Source organism: Phascolarctos cinereus, unplaced genomic scaffold (genome assembly GCF_003287225.1).
Source record: "Phascolarctos cinereus isolate Bilbo 61053 unplaced genomic scaffold, phaCin_HiC Scaffold_4;HRSCAF=312, whole genome shotgun sequence".
Classification (NCBI taxonomy): Eukaryota; Metazoa; Chordata; class Mammalia; order Diprotodontia; family Phascolarctidae; genus Phascolarctos; species Phascolarctos cinereus.
Window position 1 is genome coordinate 597,954,416 of NW_027555847.1, and position 12,313 is coordinate 597,966,728.

Genomic DNA, 12,313 nt, shown 5'->3' on the forward strand with positions numbered 1-12,313 from the left:
CTTTTGAAAGATGGCATTTCCATTTCTGGGTCTTTTATTCCCTTTCCTTATTTTTGGAAAATCTTTTAATCTTTTACATTTTTTTTCTTTATTAAACTTTGTATCTAAACACCATTCAATTTTACAGCAATATTTTTTATAATAAATGGAGTAGTAAAATGCTGTTGATGGGTTAACTTTTCACCATCAAGTAAAGCAGTCTAATATAAACATTTTTTAAAAAGCAATTTAGTTTTTTCATCTATTTCATAGATTTTAAAATAATTTTTAAAATTTATAAGTTTTAACTCACTGGATTTTCAAAGGCAGTATAAATTATTTCACAATATTAATGTTTCTCTTAAAATGTATGCTATAAAAGGTGTTTGACAAATTATATGAAAAATTATGAGTTTTTTGTGGCCCTACATTATGAAATATCAAATTGTTTTGTCCCAAGAATGCTATTTGTGTATATTAAGTTCCCTCATATGCTTTAGGTATCTTCTTATACATATTAATGTTTCTGACAAGTTCTGATTTCTCTTGGTTTATGCCAGAAGTTACATGGGAAGACCAGCAGAAAAAGGTGAATGGTGCAATAACTGATGACAAACCATTGCCGAAAAAGAAACACCAAACTGAGCCAGGTTTGTCAGGGTTTGGAAAACCACATAAAAGCATGAGACTATAAAAACATTGCATTTCATGCTTTTGTAAAGAGTGTGTGCTTGTTTTATCTTATTTTTCTCACTGTGTGACAGTTTTTAGTGTGTAGAGCCCATTTAGATTAGTTATGTGCACACTTTATTTCTATCCTTGATTAGAAAAAAGTAGTTACACATGTTGTGTGGGAAGAAATGTTGGTTTAATGCTAATGTTAACACACTTAACCATATACTTGGGTACTACTTTATTACTCTGGTTCTCTGGTTTGTGTTATGTCAGACACACTAGGGTAAAACTTATATATGTAATAAGGTAATTGCCACCCTGAAATCATAACTTAGAAATGTTAACTAAAAAGTTTATTTTCATTTAGGCAAAATATGGTATATTTCAGTTATGAAATATTTATTTCATAGTCAGAGTTAGTTAGCACATACATAATGCATAACATTTTATATAGTGATCAAAACATTTCGTCTTTTGTTTATCCATAATGCAAAAGAAAGTTAGCACTGTTAATTAAACAAGTGGTTAATAACCATCCCATTTAGTTCTACTAACAAGTACCGAAATATCCTACTTAAAACTTGATCTTTCTTTTAGCTTTCAATGAGAGATGTATAAGCAAGTATTAGAATGGCCAAAAAGTAAACATTAGAATGGAGAAGAAAGAAAAGTATAGTATATAGAAAATAGAACTGTATAGTTTTCATTTTAAAAAGTTCATTGAGGTTTTCAGAATATGGATTAGGTAGATAACCACTTGACATAAAAATCCCTAAAATGATTCCAGAAGCATTATTCCTATTAATTTGCATATAGTTTTTTGAACACTGTTTAACTGTAGGATCTAGTTGATCTAAAAACTTACCTTTAATGACATACTTAATATGCGTTATGCCAAGTCTATTTAACTCTTTTTTCTAGGAAAAAAAATGTTTCAAAATGTATACTGAATCAATCTAAGTCATGGGGCTATATACAAACCTCATTTTAAGAATCATACAGATATATCTGATAAATAAAAATTGTTTAGCTCAATAAAGTTTATGAAATTTATTTTAAGCAAATTCTAAAATTCACATATCATAAAAGTTGCATACAATATCTCTACATACATATGTGTGTATAAACATATCTGTATGTAAATCATGTTTTGAAACCTTCTGTGATATTTGCCTTTGGAATTTGCTTAAAATAAATTTCGTGAACCTTAATGAGCCAATTTCATTAATCACATATATCTGTATGAGGTTTGTATATGGCTTTGTAATTTACACTGTTTTAGTACACATTTTGAGACTGTACATGTATATGTAAGCATGTCTCTAGATATATATACACACATGAATGCAAAGTCAATGTGTAATATGTGATGTCAAACATCAATGCATTTGAAAGCTTCTCTCCTGAATTCACATTGTGATGTAGGTTTTCTTTTTAAAGTTAATTAATCTTGAATTGCTTCAGTTATCACAGGAAATGTTTATACATGCATACATTTGTCATTATATATGTACATAAATTGTGTACTCATATATTGTGGACATATGAATATCTGTATGTCAAAATAGTATACCAAATATATTGATTTATTTTTAAAAATTATTTATAAATACAAAATCACAAAAATATCCTGAAAATAATGCTTTATTTTCTATATGGTATATGTTCAGCTTTGCTAATTAAATTTAATTGGATGTGAAATTTGCTATGGTGATTACATTAATTTTTGTATTTATAAAATTATTCATTATTTTTATGGTATTGGGTATGTTCATGAATGATCATATATGGTAAGAAAACTTTTCCAGGTAATGAACATGTTCCTAATACCTAAAATTTAAGCTTAGAAGTAAAGAATAAGTATGGAATGTCACAACTAGGAAAGTTCTATTACATAATTGTTTTTATATTTTGAAGAAAGCTAGAACACAAAGTTACATTTATTACAGTATTTAAACTTTTTTACAGAGACAAAGGAAGTATTTAAACTCTGACAAAGATAAAGCAAGATTAATATGAGAATTATACATGTACCAGATAAGGAAGGACTATTTATGTTTTATCAGTATGCTCTTAATCATAGCTTTTGTGGGTTGCTTATTAATAAATAAACCACTTCATATTTTTTCAAGTAGAATTTGGCAAAATCTAAGGACATTTATTAGAAAATAACATCAGATCTTTGGATGAAATGCTTTAAATACTTTGTAATTGTACTTATTTCATGTATCTTAGCAGAAAGTCTCCTGAGCAGATTAGTATTAGGATACACATGAGATAGTTTTTAATTTCCAACAGACATGTATTTTTTGAAGTCAGGCTCTCGTTTATTTTATATGTAACTTCAACACTAAAATAAAATGAATAGTCCATGAATTTTAGTCACTATGGTGGGCTTATGATTTTGAATAAGTCACATAATGTCTCAGTATCCCAGGCAATTGTCCAATACAAGTTGCAGAGCAATTGCTGACCTCCCCTGCAATTCCTACACCAGTGAAATTATAGGTCTGGACCAAAACAAAACAAAAATATTTCATTCTTTACTTATTTGTCTATATTAAAAATCTTCAACATAATCCATGAACTGTGAACCTAGTCAAAGATTCTTTACGTGAAGTTTACAGTAACAATATTGTAGCATCCTCAAATGTTTTCAAGTATTTACACTGTGCTTGTAATTGCTAATTAAAAACAAATATAAGCTTAGCAATTTCTTGTTATTATTTTGGCATATAGCTATGGTTTTGTGAAAACATATAGAAGGAAAATTGAAATAAAATTCAGTATTTAGTAGTCAATTATGTTTTGATTTTTTAGTTGAACAGGAAAAAAATTGAGTCAAAATGTGTAAACATTGTATAAGTATTCATTCTCTATAGATTCTTCTAACCAAGTAGCTGCATTCATATATATATATATATATAGGATCAAAAGACTGTGAATTCCAAGAAACCTTAGAGGCCTGGTCAATTCCTTTTTTTTTTTTTTAAACAGAAGAGGAATCTTGAGTCTCAAGACATGAAATTACTCAAATTTTCATAGCACTTTAAATTTTAAAAATCACTTTCTTTTGAAAATTTTCTTGGTGTATTTTGTTTTTACATCACATTCATTTCCACATATAACCCTTTTCTCTTCTCTTGCAAAGAACCCTCAATTTTAACAAAGATAAAAAAGAGAACAAATACCACAAAATTGGCCAAGTATCAACGAAGCCTGATATTATGTGCTTTGTTCTACACCCATAATCCTTTACCTCTATAAAGAAGGAAGAGAGGAGTATTTTCTCTCTTCTGCAGGCCAAAATTGATAATTATAATTACTATTTTTTCTTCTGTAAAATTGGCGTATAATAGCACTACCTCACAAGGTTATGTTGTTAGGACCAAGTGAGATAATATATGTAAAGCACTTTACAAACCTGACATATACATATTAGTTATTATTATTTTTATTTACTAGTTATTATTCCTATTTAGGTGCTAAACTCACAGTTACTAACCAGATATTTTTGCTGCTGGATTTCATATGCTTAAATTTGTATACACTATAAATGTTGAAGCCTTGGTTCATTAAATTGAGATTTTAAGAGTAAATAGAGTTGAAAATGATATGCCCAAGTAACTCTAATAACAAAAAAGAGCTATGTAAGTACAAAGAGGTCCTGGTGAAAAATATTATGAGAAATTTCAGGAGATAAATATCACTTTAGCCTTTAAGGGGTCAAAGAAGACCTTGTGAAAGAGGGGGCCCTTAAGTTCAGACTTAAAGGACGTGACTACATCAGTCATGCATGATAGAAGTATGAGATAAGACTGAAAAGGCAGATGGCACCGAGGTTGTAGAAGTCTTTGAATGCAGATTCAGATGATTATGCTTTATTTGGAAGGCAAAAAACTGGAGTCTTTTGATGAAGGGATTGATGTGATCAGAGTAGTACACAGGATGAATTACTTGGCACTGATGTGATAGATGATTTAGAGAGCAGTCAGATGGAAAGAAGAATAGACAAAAAGAAATGATTAAGATAATGGAACTTCTACACTTAACTATATTTTGATCCTTCATGTTGAATTTAATCCTCAATTTTTGTGTGTGGTATTTGGAGTCAATTTTCTTACGTTTTCTAACATTATAATTTGCCTTAGACATAGTCCAAAGCCAAAAGACATAAAAATGAATTTTTCTTTGGTAGCTCAAGGAGAACTAGGAATGGACATGGAAGGTATGTTGAATAGTGTTTATTTCAGAGATCTGAACCCAGGTAAGAATAATGATGTCTAAGATATCTTTATAAAAATTCCTACTTACCTATCAGCTTTGCTTTAATGTTTCATGACTTATCTGCTTCTACTGTGATAAGAAACATATCTGAAATTTATAAAAACATGAGGAATAAAAATAAATATATTTATCCCATTTTGATATATAAAATTTAATATATTTAACAAAAATGAATTCTGGTGAGAACTGATTAAAATCTTTCATTTTGGAACTGAAAAAAATTAATACATATGACATGAAGACACATGTGGAATGAATAAGTGTCCTATAGACTTATACATATTTAATACATAGATGTACTGCTCATATGCTTGGGTTTATATTGTCCATATGTCTTAATTTTCCATTTTACATATTATTTCTTTTTTTGTGAGTAGTGTCACCAAAAAGATGCAGTGTATTATAATGGATAGAGAGCTAACCTTGAAGCAAGGACAATATACGTTTCAAGTCTGACGTCTTATATGAACTTTCTGTGTGACTCTGGGCAAGTTACTTAACCTCAGAATCCTCAAGGCAACTCTCTAGGAATATTGATTGCAGAGAAGGTATAAGCCTTGGTATAGGAGATTTCCTCACCAGAGTTTCTAATACCAATGAAATCAGTCCAAAAATATATCCATGCAATTATTTGTATTTTCTCATGTGAGTGTTAATTAAAAACTGGTAACTCTCAAGTTTTAATACAGACTGACTTTGTTACTGTCAGAATACTCATTGTATGACTGAAAAACCATGTCACAATCTTTTTATCTTTGTTGGTTCTTCTCTTGAAATATTGATAATAATGACTCACTTCACAAGGTAATTTTATGATTTGTAATTATCTTAACATTTTAAAGTGTAAATATTAATAAATTAGTTTTAAGAGACAGAGTATGACTTTTGGAAAAGAACACTGAACCTGAAATCTCAAGCTCTAGTTTCAAATTGTGCCTCAGACACTAGCTTTGTGATAATGAAAAGGTCATTTAACATCTTAGAACCAATATGGATGGTAGTAATGTATTACCTCCTTCTTCACAGGGTTGTTGTGAGGAAAATACTTTGTAATCCCTAAAGCAGTTATATAAATTTGGCTTATTATCATCACCAATGTCCTCACATTCCCCTCACATTCCACATTTACATTATAGCTATAAAGTAAATGCAGAGCTCATACTACAGCTTCTAAATGTAAATTTCAAAAGAATGAAGCTCTTCATTTTTAAACTAAGGTTTTTTACCGCTGGGAGTAATTCTTAATCTGACAGGGAAAGTGATTAAGAAAATGATTGTGAATTTTATTTGATTGGATTGGCTCTACAAATGTCTATCACTTTAGAAACATAAATTATTAGACATTTAAAGATTCAATTCACTTTTTTTTAGAAAGGTGTTGATAATAAATTTGTTAAATTATTTTAAAATTTAATATAAAGTTCTGATGTAGATTTTTGTACTAATTTATCCAGTCTTGAGAAAGATATAAGGTATTGTAAGAAAGTGTTATTGGTTTATTGCTGTATTTTTTTAAAAATTCTCTCCTACACTGTTATTATTGTAGGACAAAGTAACTTCATTGGTAATTGAAACAGAAAAATGTAGAGGCAGCTAAGTAAATGTCTTAAATGGGGCAAATCACCCTATTGAATTTTAATTTGATGCCAAATACCATGCCAAAATTGTCATTCTATGTCAAGCCAAATATTGCCTTACCTAGAAGGAAAAAATACTATGCTCTCATGTTTCTATAGATAAGTTAACAGGAATTTCAAGTTTTAAGTTATTTATTTGTTATTTATTCAATTCATTTATTTGTAAGTTGTTCTCATCAGAAAATAATTATAGATTTGTCATTCACAAGGTAGCTTCCAAAATATGATCTAAGACATAAAATTATTGATATTAAAGGTTTTTTTTCATAAAAAGTTAATTTTTTAAAGAGTAATGCTTAACCTAAAAAACATCATTAACTAATGGATTCTACCAGCCAGTGCATGTTTTGAACATGTTTTGTATACATACATCAAAATTGCTTGATTTCTCAGACTTAAAAGAAAGAGTAATAAAAAACTTGTTCCTGTGTGAGGAAACACATTTAAAGATGTGTACATGAAAAACAATATCTGATAAATATACATAATTATTTTTTAAATCACAGAATTTCTGCTCTGTAGACCCCACAGAAAGAAGTGATAATAAGATATATACAATTTTTATATCATGAATAAATCTCAGGTTCTATCCATTGTCAATATAATTGTTTTAAATGATTATAAATATTAGTTTTAAATGAGTTATCAGGGAGTTTTGAAGAAATTTATGACCGCATGGGAAAAAAAAGAATGAGTTTCATGACTAAAATAGTAAATATATAATTTATGCTTTCTAGGTCTTTTTGGATTTTATGCTATCTATTCTGTAGGTGTTTATTTTACTATTCTTTTGGAATGTCCTTTCCTAAACAAAATACTCAAACTTTAGGGTCCTGGAGTGGGCCATTTTGGTTATTCTTAGAAGCTAATGTTGAATATATATTACTGGTATTTCATAATATAAGAGAATACTCCAAGATGTAGAGATATATATTAAATCATACACATTTAAACAGACAACAGAGTATGAGTGGATGCTTGTTAAAAATGATAGCAACTGAGGACATGTTATATAGTATTTCAAACAGACATTGCATTGCTTCAATAGAAATTTTAGAAATGTATAGATATGAAGGTCAGGGGCACCAGATTTTAAAAACAGGAATTCTAGTTATCGTCTCTCTATGTGTCATATATATAATATATATATATATATATAATATATATATATATATATTATATATATAACACACATATATATGCATACATATGCATATATATTTTAATTGAAAAATAATAATGTAACTTGTCATCTTGAGGGGAGGGAATTATTTTTTATTTTGGACACAATATTATGTATAAATTAATAGTGTTATGGTCCTGAGAATTATCTTTCTTTTTCACTGAATATATTTAGCAAAATCAAATTATTTATCCAGTATTTTCTATAACAGTTTTAATAATATTTCAAATGTTTTATTAAGGAAATACATAATATTTGATTATGTGCAAAAAATGTTCAATTTTAGTTCACAACCATATTAAATAAAAATGTTTTATTTACCTAGTCAATATTTCTATCTTCAGTTGCCTCTATAAGGCTGAATTTCATATATCTTTTTGTTGTTGTAAGGACTTCAGATTATTTTTTTTCTTAATCTTAATTTAAAATGAGGGCTCACTCTGGGTTAGTGGTTCGTTTAAAAATTTTCCTTCCACTATGGAGTTTATGTATTTAAGGAAAGAATAATAGTATCCCTAACTTATTACATGAATGGTAGAGAAAAAACATTTGTTTATTAGGTTTAAACTACCAATGTATTTGGTCAGTATTTTATGTTAGCATTTTTTATTTAAAAATGTCTTTATTTAATGTAACTTTTAATAATAATGTGATAATGCTGTCTTTAACATTTGCTCAAAAGCTTACTAGATTGCCAATAAGTGAACAAATTATTTCTTTATGACTTCTTAATTTGAAAAAATATTTCTATTCAGTGTAACGTAAGAAATAATCAATTTTTGTTTACTTCGCTGAAATTAATGAAGCAGTAGATAATGTAAATTTTATTTATAAATTCCTTATAAGGACTTAGGTGTAAAAGAATGGTATAATTACAGTGGCAACAGCTTTGGGACAATATCTATGGACAGCATAGCTTCACTGATCTTTCACTATCATGCTAATGGATAAGGAAGATTAGAGGGATATAAGTTAGCACATTCCTTCAGTTTCTGTTCTCATGTTCCTACTCATACCATTGAAATAGAGATTATTTGGTGATGGCCAGCCAGCAAAGTGATAGAATGTTGAATATGAGGTCAAAAGTGTAGGTAAGGGTCATTTTAGGTTTACTAGGCCCTGTAAAACACAATTTATTATAATAGTTTTTGCAAATAAGCATTTACATTCTTACTAGCTTTCCAAATATATGAATCCTGATAAGAAAGGATTTATGGACATGAGGATCTCATGATAATTCAAGAAGTTTTTTTTTTGTTACTTTACAGTGGAAATAAAGCTGTAATACTGTTTGATTTAAATAAAGGCAAGAAAGTTATAGAAAAATGTTATTGTCACTATTAGATATAAAATAGCTCCTTATTGAGTTTTGATTTTCGTTAGTCTAGTAACTTCTGGGGTTTTGCTAAAGATCTTGATATTGTCTATTAATATGAAAAATAGAAACATGAAAAAAATGTTGGATTGAAAGCCCATTATTAATTAGTGTTGCTTATAGTTTGGCACTGTGATCTTTGTGAAAGGTTTTCATTGTTCTCAATTGGTTGTATAGATTTTGCCTTGTCTTAAACCTAAAGAAGAATCAAAGAATAGTGTAGCTAAGGAATATGCCCACATACTAGAAACAATATCTCCATATTTTCTTATAAGAATAAGCACATGGTCTTAGCAATCTAAATATTTATTATTTGAATGTACCTCTTTTGAACCTTTTAAATTAAATCAATGAAATTATAAAATATAATAATGTATCAGAGACAATTTTTTCTCTTTGTTTTGACTTTTGTGTTTCAAATGTTTTTATTGGGTCAAGTAGAGTTTAGTGGAAAGAGCAATGGCTGGGTAATCAGGAGACCTGAGCTCTATTTCTGGCTCTGCCACTGACTAATTTTATGACCTTGGGTAAGTCATTTAATTTCTACTTTGGCTATTTAACTATGATTACCTAATGAATAGGGTGTGAAAATATATGAATGCTTTTAGCTTGCTTTTATCCATAGGTAAAAATCATTTTGTGTCAGTAGTAACATAAAATTACACAAGTAATTCATAAGTCTTGGTGGAGCAACCATCTTGTTTGATCTAAACATTTTCTAGATTTCTCGTACATAATGAAGTTTCTTTCCTTGAGTTACAACTTACTTAAATATGTGTATTATTTGATAGAAATAATTCATTTTGTCACTTGTGAAAAACTATTTCTTTACTTTGTCAGTATGATGCATAGACAAATTTTCATGTTACATATTTAAAATAAAACACTATGAATTCAGATTTATTACATTTGCAATAATATTGTAATTTGTATTTTTTTTATCTTTTTGGTGATGGGTAAGAGAAGGTGATATATTTTGACTTTTAATGTACAGTCTCTGTACATAATTCTAGAAGAACATGCTTTTCCTGGGGTTCTGCTCTTATTAGTCTCTGTGAATGTAGGTGAAGAGTAATAGGGTATAGGGGGGCTTTTGTTACAGGATTTGAATAAAGTTTGCATAGTAGCATAATGAACCTTCTAGTTATCAGTATATATTAATACATATTTAATTTTTATAATTAATAATAGGATTTATCTTTTATAATTTTGTATTTGAATACTTGTTATTTTCTTCTAATGGAATTTTTACATTCCTTACTATTCAATGACAAGTGATAGCTTGGTAATTGGAATTATTCAGTGCTCTCAGTTGCTGTGATTTGAATATATTGAATTCTAAAGATGCATTTTCCATAATACTTATGAAAATTAGGTAATGCAGAACTGAATTGTGAAATTGTTTGATGAAATGATGTAACACCTATCTGCCCCACTGATGCAGTAATTGTCATGCGAGGATTTTGGTTTTGATTTTTTTTCTTTTGTTCAAATGTTCTAGTGCCAATTTTTTAGTTCTGTTGAAAGAGCATCTCTAGATGCTCAGTTTGATAGGATTTTTCATGCTTTCAGACATTTTTAGTTAAACCTCTTGATGCCTTCTTAACTGACAAATAATAGATACTCTCCAGAAAGCACACCTTATCTACATGTTTATGTTTTATTGTAAATTTTGTGATAAAACTATTACTCTCTGCATATTTTGTGAAAAACTTTTAAAAATAATTAAAGATCTTTTCTTTCATTTAAGGTTATCTATAAATTTAAATGTGATTTAAATATATTTGCATTGGGATATATTCATTGCTCTATAGTATTGTCATGATAACAATTGTTTGTATTGAATTGATTGATTGATCCATTGATCTGAATTTTCATTTGTGTACAAGTTAATTCAGTGAAACAAAAAAGTGGAGAAAAATTATAAGGCCTTATTTAGGCTGTTAGTGATATTGGCAGTGGTAATATAAATTCTTTACTTTCAGCAGTCATCAATCAATAAATAAATGACTCACAAATACAAGAGTACATTCCATTTGAAATGGCAACATCTTGAACAGACTAATAATTGCTGGTAACAGTCTTTTGTACTAATGGTGTCTCTCCTCAGCCTCAATGTCAGGATTGGTTATTCAGAACTGTAAAATATGGATACTGAATTTCCTACACTAATTCTATCTTTCTAATTCTTCTAACATACAATAGTTTAACCAATTCTACATCAGTTCTTTCCTATTCCTCTTTGTGTCTACTTGATTATCTCTTCCTCATAACTGTGCACAGGCTTCTCTGGCAAAACGATTTTTGGCCCTTTCCCTCAGTGTCAATTTTTACCTTCTGAGTACATCCACTCACGCCCATCTCCTTTGTCTATGTCTGTCCATTACACGATGTGATCACAGAAGAAGTGGAGTCAACAAGGAGAAGATACTCAGGTCTGTCTCTTCTACTGCTTTATTCTTACTTTTTCATTTTTCTTTTCCTTAAGATTTTATCATAATTCATTTCACAGTTTGCTGTTTGTTTATAGTATAATCAAATGCAGTCATTCAGATTTTAATTTTAGATGTTTTTTAAAAATTTTGCGTAACTTCAAGTTAAATCAGTCATATGTATGTGTTATTTAAAAATTAGATTCAGAGTTATATACTCTACAGCCTTTTAAGTGGCTGAAGGCACTGAATAAAAAGATTTTAAAAAAGTAAAATAGCCTCTGCCCTTAAGGAATTTATGATCTAATGAGGAGGTACTACATGTGGACATATAGGTATATACAAAATAGATACAAACTAGATAATTTGGAGTAAAATATAGTTGTTGCCTTTAATTAACAAATGATCATTAATAATTTTTTTTGCTCATTGAACTTATAACCAGCATTTTACTATGTAAAATCCTTGTTTCAATTCCGAAAGTATTTATTAAGCATCTCTTATATACTAAACAGTGTCCTTAAGTGTGACCAAGAAAAAAAAAGAATAAAACGTAGCCTCTTATTCTCAGAGAATTTAAACTCACTGGGGAGATAAGATATGCACATATTAAATACAAAACAATATTGCACATTAAATGATTAAGTGTTAAATTGAGTGCAAATAGCAAATACAATGTGAGAATTTGAGAGGAATGTATTCTATGTTAGCTAAAATATAGTCAGGTAAGATAGAAGAGATGCCA

At 28.7% G+C, this 12,313-nt stretch overlaps 1 protein-coding gene across 8 annotated transcripts in view; it reads left to right on the forward strand.

Annotated features, from left to right (window-relative positions):
• RIMS2 (regulating synaptic membrane exocytosis 2) overlaps positions 1-12,313 on the forward strand; it is a 539,971-nt gene that overhangs the window by 284,642 nt on the left and 243,016 nt on the right. Inside the window, exon 1 of one of the 8 annotated variants that reach the window (XM_020969978.2) lies at positions 11,518-11,571. The exons of the other annotated variants lie outside the window; for them this stretch is intronic. The gene's annotated coding sequence lies outside the window, so the exon portion shown is untranslated. Of the gene's footprint in view, positions 1-11,517; positions 11,572-12,313 lie in introns of those variants that run through there. 8 annotated transcript variants of the gene reach the window in all.